Genomic DNA, 14,110 nt, shown 5'->3' with positions numbered 1-14,110 from the left:
GTTTGCGTAATCTATATGTATGCATATATGCGTGCATGCCTATGTTCATTTCCATGTGTATGTGGGATGGAGACGGATTTCGTAAGCCGAGGTGAAGGCAACCCTTCTAGGAAAAAACAAATCTCTGATTTAAAATGCCATAAAGCGGGAGACCAGTACTCACATAAGGCTGGTCTGCAGTTTGACATGTTACTGGCTATCTTGCTCTTTCTTGTTGCTTGTTGTCAACATTTGGAACCGAGAGAAAGATGTAGCTAACGTATAGAGATCAACAACTTAAGATCGTCTTTGTATAGCTGCTCACTCAGGCATTTGTCTATGAAAAGTAGCCATGTGGCAATGGAAAAGTTGTGACGGCTTTAGGCCTAAAATGATTGGAGCATGTAATAATGGATCTGCACTCATTATATGTATCTAGGTGTGCATGTATGTATATATATATGTGTGTATGTATGTGTATATATATACATTGTATGTATATGTATATATATGTATATGTGTATGTATATGTATATACATATGTATGTATATGTATGTATATCTATGTGTATATTTATTTATATATATATATATATATATATATATATATATATATAGCTGTATATATTTTTATGTGTGTATGCATATATGTCGGTGTGTATGTATATGCATGCGCGTATATGCATATGCAAATGTATGCATATATGCATATATATGCATGCGTATAAAATTAATATATAATTATGTGTATGTATATGTAGGTTAATGTATGTATATATGTGCATATATGTGTACGTATTTGTATGTGTATATGCATGTTTGTATTTGTATATGTGTGTATATATTTGTATGTATGCATGTGTGTATGCGTATGTAAGTATGTGTATCCATGAGTATTATATATTTTGTATGTATATATGTGTGTATGTTTATAGATATGTATGCGTGTATGTGTGTAACTGTATATGTGTATGTATGTATGTGCATGTATGTATGTATGCGTGTATATATGTATATATGCATGTATACCAATGGCCGTCTTTAGTGTCCTGCCCGCTTAAGCCTATGAATTTACCCGCCGGACTAAAATAAAAGTCATTTTCCGGCTCATGCCCTTTTCAGTGTCTGAGGGAATGGCACTCATTTTACAAGACGTTGCATTCATCAATCATATATATATATGCATATATATATATATATATATATATATATATATATATATATAGTTAGTTAGTTAGTTAGTTAGTAAGTTAGTTAATAGAAAATAATAATATACTCTTTATTATGCTGAAGGATATATATATGTATATAATTATATAAATATATATATATATATATATATATATATATATATATATATACAATTAGTTAGTAAGTTAGTTAATAGAAAATAATAATATACTCTTTATTATGCTGAAGGGTATATATATATATATATACATATATATATAATAAGTTAGTTAGTTAATAGAAAATAATAATATACTATTTATTATGCTGAAGGACATATCTATATATATATATATATATATATATATATATATATATATGTTAGTTAGTTAGTCAGTTAGTAAGATTCATAGATATATTCCTATATTTGCTACATATAGGTTTCCGATGTATTTTATATAGAAAATTCACGTTTTGTTGCTTTCCATTCATCATTAAATATTGTGATATTTACTATAAATTAATATTACAGAAAGCATTGCATAAAAAAATGTTGTACTATCGGGTTTAGACTATGATATGTAATTTGTATTAATCTGTGCGTTTCCTTCTCGTTAATAAATGTTTTCCTAAAGATAACTGTAAGTATTTTTATTTCTTTTACTACTTCGATCATACATTTAAGATACATACCCACGCATGTTTGCTTTTTCTGGCATACATTTGTGGCTTTTCTCGCATTATTGCATATGGTGTATATCAAAACCTGGTAGCACTCATTAATGCGCATATATATATAATTAAAATTTACATTAAGAGAAACATTATTCTGAATGTTTCCTGTTTTTCTCATATAGCTTGTTTTGTTAGCATTGCATCATCACCCAACATGTGTGCTATTGCACATAAATTAAAGTATAATCAAATGGTGGAGTGGATCACGAAATAAATTCAAATTCCCGTTTGCATTTGGTAATATTTTATCACCGGCATCTTATAGAGAACATTCATATGTATTGATATAAGTTAACACTAGTTTTGCCACTTAAGAAAATACTAATTGAAACTATTAATTCAACAAGCCGTTGTTCTTCGTTAGACAACGAAAATATTACAGAGAAATACCAAATCCAGTTTTCTCGAATATGAACATAAAAGATTTACAAGGATTTCAAATCAACAGAGCCGATTCAACATTAACTCATTTTGCCTAAACACGCATGATGACATTCATAATTTCCTCTTAAATAAACATGTTTGTGTTCCCCTTTTTATACCACCGAATCGATAATTTGAGTTAAAATGACTTTCGAACGTCCATTTATGGCATCGCTCATGAATCTAATTTTTAAAAGCTAAGAATAATATGAATTAAATTTACATGAAAATATGGCATCCACAAAGAATTCATTTTCCAATTAGCGTTTGGGATTTGATTTTTCTATTTTTTGCTCGAGGCAAGGACTCGTAACTGCTTATTTTTTTGTTAATGCAGTTTCTTACCTTTCATACCAAAAATGTATCGACAGGATAATGTCCCAAAGTATACTGACACATACGCACACATATACATATATGTAATATGTATATATGCGTATGCATGTATATACATATATATGTTTGTGTGTGTGTGGTGTGTGTGTTCATATGTGTTTAAGATATAAAATTTATTTCACACGATTTTTCATGTATAAAATAACCATTTATTGATTTTGAAAATATGCTATTACGCTATCTATAAAGACGTTGTGTGATAATTCGTTATAGTTTGTTTAAACGGAACATTTTATTAATCCCGTAACTTTTCCTTTTATTATTCCATTTTATGCTAATTTATTTGACAGAGTCCGTCCAATAAGTGCCCAGATATCTTTACTTGCACGTGTAACATTGTTCAGTAAACCAACGCACGTTGTAGCCTTAGTCACAATCTAGACCAATACCAAGAATAGAAAAGGACTCCAATCTCGGTCTTTACTCTGTAACAACGACAGTTATTTCCTCATTGTTTGCGTTGTGACGTCATCTAAGTAGGCCAGAAAGTTTTCCCCGTCTCTCACGTAATCTGCAACGTTATTTCGTTTCGTGCTCCACGGCTCTTTCTTGACAGTCCTCTTTACCGTTGTTATGAAAATCTGTATATATTTTTTTCGAATAAAATATATCCATACTTACTTGCGGCCTTGCATAGCCTTGTTTAAAAATACGTTTTTATATGATATTTGGATTAATGGAGATTTTGTATTTCATATTATATTATACTAGCGTGGGTACCCGGCGATGCTGGGGTCGACATGAACTTCAGTTTCAAATACGCCTGCGATACTAATCATTTTCATCATAGGTAACGTGGATACCCCCACAATAATTTCAAAAATAAAAGAACGGATAAAAACATGTAAATGTAATCGCCACCAAAAAGAAGTATCTGATACCTTCTCCACCAGAGATTCCAACAGAAGGGATAACTGTCCTAAGAAATCTCACGAGTTTGTGAACGTAAAAACCAACGTTTATAAACATTAATGCGTGTGTTTATTTTTTATTTTGGTAAATCTTAATTTAGCGACGTAAATTATTTTCCAGACAAAAAAATAATATAACAAATATTTATTTTTATATAAAACATATTGTTAGACACAAAGGCTAAAATAAAACCAGAAAAGAAAAATCACTATCATTGTATTTTTATCATTTATATTTATTATTCAAGGCCGCTATATTGCTTTTAAAATTTGTCCTTTCAAAATTTGGCCGATTGGCCTTTTTAAACTGTTTCATGAACTATGTTTTTGGTCGCCGTATGCTTTTTTAATGTAAGAGCGTAAAAAAAACAATTTGGTCTTAAAGAAGCCAATATGTCAAACCTAAAAAAGGCAAAATTTTAAACGTGTAAACGTGCACATTTAGTATGATAAAAAATTATAAAACACATACAAGTGATTTTTTTGTTTTACTTCAGCTTTTGGGTAAAATTTTATATAAAAATAAATAGTTTTTATAATTTTTTCTGTCAAATAATTTACGCCACTAACCTACATATTTAACTTTATATTTTGAAAGGACATTTTTTCACTGGCGTTTTTATTTTTTTGTAAATAAAAGAAAATTTTCGATTTGCTTTTTTTGGAAGAGTCTTTTCGATTTGCTTTTTATTTGCCGTTTTATGTTTCTGATGTAATCCCCCCAAATTAATTTGCCATATTTTGAGGTGTGTTTTGTTTATCTATTAAATTTGTAAGTGAAAGTAGAGAATGGTCTCATAAAAACAATTAATTTATTGTTATTTTATGTTTCCAATGTAATTTCCCCCACCAAAAAAAAAAAACAACAACAAATTGTATTTGTCAGACTTTGCTCTCCTGTTTAATCGCCAAACTTGAAAAAATGCTAGAGGTGACATGTCTCGTTGAACACTTGGTGGCTGAATATTGGGTGCTCACTGATGTTAAATTTATATAGAAAGCTCGTCCCCCCGTTCTAAAATGTTATTATTTTTTACACAATTTCTTCTCTCATGAGATTTATCCAGAATGTTTAAATGTATAAGGCTAAAAAAAGTAGATCCCCATTTTTATGGGTTAAACGACGCTGGGTCATATCGTATAAAATTACCTTTTTAATTCGAAAATTAAGTTTATAATCGATGAAATTAACGCGAAAAAAGTGTACATTTTGGAATTTCGAAAGGCGGTATTTTTTAAATAGTAAACACGATAAAAATTTAAAAAAATAGGGATTTCTGCCGTTTAAGTAATAAAATAAAATAAGAATCTTTCCAGGTTTTTGGTTGTTTTGATATTTTTAAAAATCAATAAAAGCCAAACATTTTTTCTATCTACACGGAAGTATTTTTCCAGCTAGTAACTTAATGAAATTGCCAAATGGTATCAAGTAAACGGTTGTTTTTGTCATGCATAGCATCTCGGGGCTACCCACTCTAAAAAAAGTTTTTAAATGTCCACCGTGTGAAATATAAATTCCTAAATAAATTAAATATGTTTTCAATATAATTGTTGTTTAAAATTTATTAAATAACGATTTTAAATAGAATACTTAAAATAATTTTCTCGGTAAAACATTAAATAAAACACCGCTATTTAGTAAAATCGATTTTTATTAATGTCATATGCAAATAAGGTGATCTTTAATTGTATATTTTTGCATATATCATACTCTATATCGAAATGAATAAAAAAATAAAGTAAGGCATATATATATATATATATACATTAAGCAAATTGTGAACAAACAAACAAACAAATAGGAATATTAATTATGTATTTATATTTATATATATATATATATATATATATATATATATATATTAGATGGAATATATAGTAATTAATTATATAGTAAATACAAAATATGACACCACTGAGATTCGAATCCAAAACGTTTAGCTTAGGATTTACTTTTTCCTTGCACGATAATGTCGGAGCTATGACGACATGATTGCTGCTAAAAATTAAAACATAAAGCAATAGATGTTAAGTAAGGCATGCATATTCAGAATGGTGTCGTTTGATCTTCACATTTCAAGTGTCATATTTTTGTTTTAATATTTAAACTTTTACATAGATTTTCCCTGACTAAAACGAAATATGAAGTTTCACATGAGTTCAACTATCCCATATATAAAGTTTGCTGTCTGCAGACGGGAAATTAACAAATGAAATTATGGGAGCATATCTTAAACAAATATATATATATATATATATATATATATATATATATATATATATATATATATGCGCATACATGAATATATATATAAAAAGTTTTGTTTTTACTAAAATCTTTTCTACGCAAAAATGACGCAAGTATAAATTATGTAATATTTACTTTACCATAATTACGCGTAAAACTTTACTAAGAATGACCATCCAATAAGAAAACCGAAAACATTAATGGGAAATTAATTAAAATGATTGTTTAAAAGAGTATGCAAATAGGTTAGATCTTTTGCAGAGGAATACAATCTCACGATTCATATACACACGTTATTTCCTTTTGAACAAATGGAAAAATTCGTTTATATTATGAATACCCACACACGTAAAAAATGAATAGAAATGTATATTTTGGTGGTTATTCGGGATAGCTCATTACTATTACTATCTAAATTCTGAATTTCGGCCAACAGATTCAACCTGTCTAGATAGATCATCTATAACAATCTTTAAATGGCTCATGCATTTTATTACCCGTATGCGTCATTTAATTGCTATGACAGAAAATATTTTTGATATAACATGCTATTATTCTCTACATGTGATACCTACAGTAAATATCCCGTGTACAATGTACATATTCCAATGATTTCCCATGCCAGTTTTTATTCTTTCTAATAATTCTCACATTTTTCGCATTTAATTATCACAGGATAGGGGGATTTTGTCGCACTGTTTCTTGTGAAAGTCACACCTAGTGGCTATATATTAATTCATAATTTTCACTTCATTCAATATATTCTGATCGATTATGCATAAAGGATATTGCCTCTTTTCTCGCATTTAAGAAACGTTTTTTTATATAATTATATAAAATGTTTAATGTTTTGTTCTTGTTGTTTTCAATTGTTACGTATTTCTGTCCGCGTTTAAATTAATATCTAATAATAAATAGAATAGACCCGCGGAATATCTACGTCTGTATACACACACACACATAAACATATATATATTTCTATCTATATAGACATTCATCTTCTTTCCTTCTCTCCCTCTCTCTCTCTCTCTTTCTCTCTCTCTCTATATATATATATATATATGATGGGGTGATATGTGTATATAACAACATATGCGGAGGTGCGAGTGAAGGTAAGTGGATCTGCTGGAAGTTGTGTGACGTTAGTATCATAGGGAATTAGAGATTGTACCAGGTCTAGGGTCAGTAGTATGAAGGGTTTATGGATGAGGAAGCAGAGTTATGCGAGACATTAACGTATATTGGTACTATGTCGGAATGCGACCTAATTAAGGATATTTTTTGCGCTATTTTAAAATTACCTTCAATAATTTTTTCTTCTTAACATTGTTGTAGTGGGGTTGTACTATTTTGTTGTTGATTAAAATTTATCTGAAATTCGAGGGGACGCAGTAATGTTTTTTGTGGAAATGTTGGAATAAGAAACAACAAGTAGTGTAAAGTGTATACATATAATATGTATTATCATAAAGAATACAGGGGCCATTAATGTGGTATGAGAGCAACGTGTTCGTGGCATGCGGGTTTCTATCTAGTCACTGAAACTAGTGGTACCCAGAGGACTGATTCTTCTAACTTAAAGCCCGGATGCATTTGATGGCGGAACAAAAAGTTGATAGTATAAGAGTTATGTTGTGGTGTACCAGGTGGGTCTGTTGTTTTTACGTCTGGAGCGTGTAGTTTATGTGTTGGTCGACAATATTATTTTGTAATCTGTTGTTGATGAGGACTTGTTTAATAGATAGAGTATAATGTTTCTGTGTGAAAAATATTTTTTGCTCTGTAGAGGGGTTTTGGAAATTGACTATTTTCTAACGGTGGGGCATTCGCTCTTGAAATTTAGAAGGCAAGGATTATAGCAGGTAGGTTTTTTTTTAGTTTGTAGTACTAAAATTGTGATTGAAGGACCAATAAGGACGTCGAGGTAAATGATTTTTTGTATTAACATTTAATTCTCGAGTAAAAAATAAGAAGAGAAATTTTAAAGAAGGTCATTAAATGCTATTTTTTTTAGTTATTAGCAAGATACAAACTAATTGGATGAATTATTAATGGTGGTGTGTCCCAGGTTTTCGAGGTGACTCATGTCGAACTCATTTAGAGCACACTAAAGATATGTCCAACGACGGGTCACATGAATAAATAATATCTTTTGGTGTAAATATTTCCTTTTGGTCCTAGAAGTGTACTACAATGGTGCATACATGAATATATTTTAAAGTAATTCTTTGCTAATTCTAGGGAGGAGGGATAAGTATTTGTGTGTGATTTCGAAGATTGTTATCATTTTCTTTTGTTTTCAGGGTCCCTTATAAATGAACTTTCAACATAAAAAGAAGATTATTTTGTTATCCGTTGTCTAGATATAAGGCTTGTGTGGATTTTGCACTATATTTGCTGGAGAGGTATGGGATGATAATGGGGTGTATGGCCTTTGTTAGTGAATAGATTGGTGTTTTGACATGTGAAATGATGAGACAGAGCGAAAGAGAGTTGTTATGGATTTTTTTCAGTGCGATATAGGTATCCTGGTTTGTATTCAACGATGCGTTTCAGAAGTTAATGATTCCCTATTTGGTCATTGTTTATAGTGACGAGTCTATTGATTCGTGTTTTTATTGCGTTCGTTGGTTTAAACACAGACACAGAGTGGGGAAGATGTTCACAACGGTTGTAGCTAGGTGAATATTTCTTGTGAATGTTTTGCAGGGGCATAGATTGAAGCTCGACTTTTATTTTATTCTATTTGCATTATATATATATATATATATATATATATATATATATATATATAGAGAGAGAGAGAGAGAGATAGATAGAGAAAGAGAGAGAGAGTGAGAGTGAGACAGAGAGAGAGAGTGAGAGTGAGAGAGAGAGAGTGAGACAGAGAGAGAGAGTGAGAGTGAGACAGAGAGAGATAGAGTAAGAGTGAGACAGAGAGAGAGAGAGAGAGAGAGAGAGAGGCAGAGTTTTAAAATTTTGTTTCGGTCGTCGAGAATGATTTGACATTTTTCATAGCAGTTGGATTTATTTAATACTACAATTATATTTTTTGTCTGCTTTTATAATCGTGATGTTTGGGAAGTTGCGGTGTTATAAAGCGAGGTTTTACGCTGCTGTTTATACTGAGTTTGAACTCTGCTTGTTATGTCGTTTTTTTTATGGAGTTCACTATGAGAAGATCGTGTCAAATGAGTTGGCTAGTGACTTATGATCGTTTCGAGTTAGCATCATGTAATAATTCAATTAACACATTTTGCCTTCGGTTTTAAACTAAGTAAAAGAGTGTCAGTTTTGTCCGAGATTTGATTTTTTCTGTTGGTTAACGATAAGTTCGTGGTTCGAGAGCTTTATTTAATATTGTGTGTGGATCGGGAGTATCGTTCTTTGTATAAGGAGTCTGTTTATATATATATATATATATATATATATATATATACATATATATACATACATTTATATATACATACATTTATATATACATACACACATTTATATATATATATGTCTATATATATATATATATATATATACACATATGTGTGTGTGTGTATACATACAAGTTTAATGATTAAAGTAAAATTCTGTAGATTAAAATATATTCATATATTAAAGAAGTTATTGTTTTAAGCAATGGAGAAAAATTATATTTATTTTCTTAACCCATGGATTTTCTATGATGGCAATATTATCAGAGGAAATGAAATGCAATTAGCAAAATTTTCAGCTGTGAATAAAAAACTATTTGACTTTGTGAACTTTCAGTCAGAGCAGCTTCTTGTGTTTCAAGCCCCGACTGGCCTTCAGATGATCATTTAGCCATAGGAGCTGCTTGTTTTAAGCCGCGACTGGTCCTTCGATAAATATTCAATCAGAGGAACTTCTTGTGTTTCACCCCCCCCATTTATCTGCCGATGACCTTTCAGCCAGAGCAACTCTTCTAATATTGTACTGAGTTGCATAAAATCTCCTTCAACATTGATGCTTTGTATAGACGATTTTTTTCTGATTGGATATTGATTACCCTATCAATTCTCTGACATTCAGCGAAAGGAGCGTATTGTGTTTCAAGCCCCGACTGGTATTTGATAACCATTCAGCCAGAGAAGCTTCTGGTGTTTCAAGCCCCGACTGGTCTTCCAATGGCCATTCAGCTAAAGGAGTTTTTTTGCGTTTCAAACCCCATCTAGTATACCTGTGGACATTCAGCTATACGATTCTTGTGTTTTAAACTCTGACTGGTCTTCCTATGAACATTCATCCAAGGGAGCTTCTTGTATTTCAAACCCCGATTAGTAATATATATATATATATATATATTATTAATTTAGACTTACATACACTAATGCTTGATACTTACGCAATCATCGGTCTATGGTAACAGTTTCTACAGGAAATATAAGATTAGTTTTAGCAGTTTAGCTTGAACGACTATTGTTCCTGCTATTATTCATTGACCTACGTCGATATTGTTGTGTCTGAAATGGATATATTTGGTGATGATACAACGCTAGATAACATGCAGTAGGGAAGAACAGATGTACACAGATACAAGACGATGGTTGAATCCTTAAAAAATGACCCCCTGATCGTAATGGAATTGAGATGTAAATAAGGGAAACGGTTAATGCTTGTAAGACTAAGCTGGTCTCTACTAAAATAATTACTAGAAGCTGCTCTAACCACGGATATTCATGACAAATACCTCCCAACCTGATAATTCTTCTTTCTTACTCCTCGTCTTTACATTCACAGGAAATATTACCTGAAACAAATACATAGGGGACATTGCGAAGGCTTGTGCAAAGAAGGTAGTTTCCCTCTATCGTGCTAGAAACTACCTACATATGTGAAAATTCAGTTACTCTGCAAGTTAATTATTCGGGCATGCATGGAGTATTGTTACGACATCTAGACTGGTGCATCTACCACTAGTTTCTCCCCGTTATAGAAGGTCCAAAAAGAAGGTAACCAATCTAACGGGTCCTACTTTGGCAACTAAGATCCAACCCTTATCCCATCAGCGAAATAGTGCACCGTTTGCCTGTCTTGTAAGTATTTTAATAAAGTGTGCTTAGCTGAACTCAGTGCACTTGTGCCCCTCGACGTACATATCCCGGACAACCCCGTTTAGCAACAAAATCACAATTTTTCAGTGTTGAGGTCCCTAAATGTCAGAAAGTTTTTTTATTCCTTAGAAAAGCTAGACTCTGGAATTTCTTTCCGGTACCATGCTTCGTTAAACAGCACTGATATGCAGAAGTTCAACTACAACGTAGACCCATATTTTATCTTAGATTCTCTTCCTGTTAGAAGCCCCTTACGCCCAAGTCCCAATATGTATTGTTTACGTAAAATTGAGTATGAGAAATGGAATGCGAATCGGAACATATTACAGATAAGATTCCTTCTCCAATACTTAGAATGCTATTTCGAATTACTCCGGATATTTATCTGATAATGTCTGAGGGAACAAGGTCATTATATTTTCGTTGATTAAATTTAGTTTTCAGTTCGAATTTCTATAAGGAATCCTCAGTTTGACAGACTGATTGCAAAGTTCGAAAAAATACATAAAAGAAAACTTGTGTTTTATACCGGCCGACATATATTAAGAACAGTATTCAAGATATGAAGAAGGAAAATAATACAGTTCATCGTAAAATAGTCGTTTTTGTTGCATTATATATTATTTTCACGAATAAAAAATTAGTAAGGTTGTGTTGATAAAATAGAATTTTACTGTTGATCGGTAAACCATATTTGGTTCAAACGAATTTGCAAATTCTTGCTAGACACTTTCTTTATTTACAACAACATTTTTCGTAACATAGTGATTACGTGTGAAACAATTTCAGACTTTAATCATAAAAATTGAGAAATAACTACACAGTTGGACAGCTATAAACTCTAGTTTTACATATGCTGGCTAATCAAATAGAAAAAATATCAATTTTCTTTATATGTATAAGATGCCATAATAATATAGGAGACCTATATAGTTTGCTTTTATTAACCGCTTAATCGCTTTGCGCTTTATTTCATATAGTTTATTAGCTTGGTAATCTATGCCCTAGTCTGAAATTTGTTTACGCACATAATTACAAATTTTATGGCTTTAAGCATACGCAATTATATACAAAATCCGCGCACAAAATAAATTAAAAAAAAATAATTCGCACACTTGTCATTATATGCGCGCTTTAAATCGATTCATAGTTTTAATATAAATTGGAAAATTGCTATAATTCTAAAATTAATACATGGACTTTCTCATGCAGTTTCAATGCTTAAGTGATAAAATGCAGGAAAAATGTGTTTTCCAATTCGTTTTTAAACTATTAATTATTTTTTTTATATATATGCACTTATCCAGATAAAATTTGGAAATTTGGTAGTTTTTAAAAGAACTTGGAATATTTAACAAATAAAATGAAAAAAAAAAAGAAATCACTTTCCCCATAACTACCAACGTAATAGATGCACTGAGACTAAAGCTGCTTTCAGGACTGCCAGCAACCACTGTAAAATAGTAATAAAAAATGCAAGAGAGCTATATGCCCAGTCTGTTAAATCCAAGGTAGCTGATCAACGGCTTGGTTCCCACCAGTTTTGGCAAATAACAAATAGGATCCTGAACAGAAGTGTGCGTTCTATCCTAACAATTATCAATGGACCAGAGGTTATCTCGTCAGCGTCAGACAAGGCCAAACTATTTGCAAAGAACTTTGCAGCTAATTCTACCCTATGCGACGAAGGCCATCAACTCCCCATATTTCCTCCTATAACACAGAACAAGCTAGGTAATATACAAATATCCGTGCATGAGGTCGCCAAGCTAATAAAAAAACCTATATTCCAGTAAAGCAACTGCCCCTGATGGCATCCCAATTATAGTGTTAAAAAAGCTTCAACCAGAACTTGCTCCCATACTTACGAAACTATTTAAGCGCTGCCTTAAGGAGAAGTGCTTTCCGACTCCCTGGAAGACCTCATCAGTTTGCCCTGTATTTAAGAATTCAGGTGATAAGTCATCTCCCTCTCAATACAGACCAATAAGTCTTCTCTGTGTTATGAGTAAGTTACTGGAATCAATATTAAATAGAGAAATAGTCAACCACCTCAGCAGAAAAAACCTTCTTAGTGACACACAATATGGTTTCCGCTCTGCAAGATCTACCGCATATGTGCTGACGGTTATATCCCACAGGATTAGTGAATCTCTTGACAAAGGCTTCCTTTCTAGGGCAATTGCTCTTGACATATCAAAGGTCTTTGACAAAGTATGGCATAAGGGTCTACTTCAAAAGATTTCCAGCTACGGTATAACTGGAAATGTTTTCTCAATCATTAAATCATTTCTCTCCGATAGGCTCATAAGAGTAGTGGTAGATGGACAACAATCGGAGGCCTGCAATATAAATGCTGGAGTCCCTCAGGGGTCAATCCTCGGCCCAACTATCTTCCTGATCTACATCAATGACCTCCCTAAACACATACTTAAATCATTCGTTGACATCTATGCTGATGACACGACCATCTACGGCAACACATCAAAGGCTGTAAATGACGAAGTTCTCTCGGATTCTCTCTCCTCTGATCTCGAGCGCGTGGTTCAGTGGGGGAAGATGTGGCTAGTTACCTTTAATGCATCTAAAACCAAACTCCTATCCTTACATCATCAACGCTCTGATCCCCATCTGGCATCAATTGTGATGGATGGCTCTCGTCTGGGTGAGGCCCCGTGTTTTGACAAGCTTCTGGGTTTGACCTTTACTCCTGATCTGAAATGGAACACGTACATCAAGTCTGTTGCCAAGGTCGCAGGAAAGATGGTGGGATCCTTCTACCGCTCACGAAGATATCTCACTACTGATGCAATTCTCTATCTATATAAAAGCCAAGTACGGCCAAGGATGGAATACTGTTGCCATATCTGGGCAGGAGCTGCCAAAAACAGCCTATCATGCCTTGACAGAGTACAAAATAGACTTCGTGGTTTAGTGGGGGATGCCCTTTTCTCTACCCTGCAACCCCTCTCCCACAGAAGAGACGTTGCGAGCCTATCCTTGTTTTATCGTTATTTTCATGGCAGGTGCTCGTCTGAACTCCAATCCCTGGTCCCCCCTCGCCAAACTTTCTCGAAAAACACCCGTCTAGCTGAATCCACTGTGAAAAATTTCCCCCACTATATATCTGTGCCTAAATCAAAACGCGGATTTCATGAGCAAAGCTTCTTTCTTAGAAC

This window comes from Euprymna scolopes, chromosome 4, assembly GCF_053919585.1.
Source record: "Euprymna scolopes isolate OS-2025 chromosome 4, ASM5391958v1, whole genome shotgun sequence".
NCBI lineage: Eukaryota > Metazoa > Mollusca > Cephalopoda > Sepiida > Sepiolidae > Euprymna > Euprymna scolopes.
The sequence above is the reverse complement of the archived record's forward strand: the minus strand, read 5'-3'. Positions refer to the sequence as shown.